The sequence below is a fragment of the Frankliniella occidentalis genome, unplaced genomic scaffold (assembly GCF_000697945.3).
Source record: "Frankliniella occidentalis isolate FOCC.00 unplaced genomic scaffold, Focc_3.1 Scaffold258, whole genome shotgun sequence".
Taxonomy (NCBI): Eukaryota; Metazoa; Arthropoda; class Insecta; order Thysanoptera; family Thripidae; genus Frankliniella; species Frankliniella occidentalis.
In genome coordinates this window covers 273,821-275,222 of record NW_026267384.1, presented here as the reverse complement: position 1 = coordinate 275,222, position 1,402 = coordinate 273,821, and the positions used below count along the sequence as shown (strand labels likewise).

General features: G+C 56.1%; 1 protein-coding gene across 2 annotated transcripts in view; it reads right to left on the bottom strand.

Annotated features, from left to right (window-relative positions):
- LOC113211947 (neuroglobin) overlaps positions 1-1,402 on the bottom strand; it is a 64,582-nt gene that overhangs the window by 43,847 nt on the left and 19,333 nt on the right. The window contains exon 1 of one of the 2 annotated variants that reach the window (XM_052273253.1): positions 816-996. The exons of the other annotated variant lie outside the window; for it this stretch is intronic. The gene's annotated coding sequence lies outside the window, so the exon portion shown is untranslated. Of the gene's footprint in view, positions 1-815; positions 997-1,402 lie in introns of those variants that run through there. 2 annotated transcript variants of the gene reach the window in all.

Here is a 1,402-nt window from a genome sequence, read left to right as displayed (position 1 = left end):
CTCTCTCTCTCTCTCTCTCTCTCTCTCTCTCTCTCTCTTTCTCGCTCGCTCGCTCGCTTACTCGCTCGCCACCGCTTCTGCTGCTGCTGCTGCTCGCTCTCACCACCCGGAAAACAAATCAGTGTCACTTTCAGGTGGCGGGCGGGGGGAGACAGCTTAAGGTGCCGGGCCGGGCCTGGGAGAAGCCCTTCCTAACTGCATGACAGAGTGCGCAGCGGCTGCAGCAGGGGGGTAGTCCGCACCGCGGGACCTGGACCCCGGGGAGGTAGGCCGACCCGCCCAGCAGTCGGGTGTTGCGGGAGTGCCTATGCTCCAGTAGAGATGAGCGAACAGACAAATTCGAATTTGAACGATCTAGAACAAATTTGGTCCAAAAGTCTTTGAACCTTGAACGAATCGAACAACGTTATGTTCATATTCGATCCGAACACGAACAATTATTTTTAAAAGCTATATCCATGCTGGTTAAAAGCTATATCCATGCTGGTTTGCAAACGTTCCATTAAAATTTAAAATCGGGGTGGTTTATTTATCTGCCACTGCCGCCTTAATTACGCTCATATATGCGACGCGTATTTCTGAAACATACTTAAATTCTATTAGCCTACGACCTTCTGTTCGAGTAGTACTCGAACGTTCCGAATCCGAACTTCTGATGTTCGTGTTCGCGCGATCACGAACAGCTCGATGTTTGTTCGAGTTCAATCGAATGCGAACGTGTTCGCTTATCTCTATGCTCAAGGCTCCCTGCACCCTAAATTTCCAAAATTATCCGGAAAATCACGGAAAATCCCTCCCCCCCGCCCGGCACCCACCTGCGCCCTGCTCGCCCCGCGCCCCACGCCGGCTGCCATGCTTGAGCAGGAACACCGTGAGCAGCAGGCAGTACAGAAGCCCTCTTGCTCCATAATCCGTTTAGGCTAAAGTTGCAGTACGGGCGGGGCGGCGCCAGGCCTGTCGGCCAACTGCACCTGTTGATGGGCGCCTCGCCACCGACACGACACTGACACCTAAGTGCCAACTCGGGCCCAACTGTGTCGTCCGGCCCACCGGGGGGCCGGGACCCAGGGGCCCAGGAGGGGAGCAGTAGTACTTAATCGCGCAGAGAGAGAGGGGGAGAGAGAGGGAAAGAGAGAGAGAGAGAACGCGCGCGGGAATAACCTTATCTGACCACATGTAGTGCGGCTGCCGACTGTTCGGCTAATCGTGCAAAGTGGGGGAGGGGGATACTGATATTGCGATTGTGTGTGATTGCAGCCCCCAATCCCATCAATAAGCTCGATCAAACATTTCGCCTGGGGCGGGCTACGTCGGGGCCGCGCGGGAGCCGTCGCAGACCCTCGCCCCCTGTATCCCCCTCCTCGTGCGGGGGCTGTGGGAACTCAGGCACATGTGCGACCCC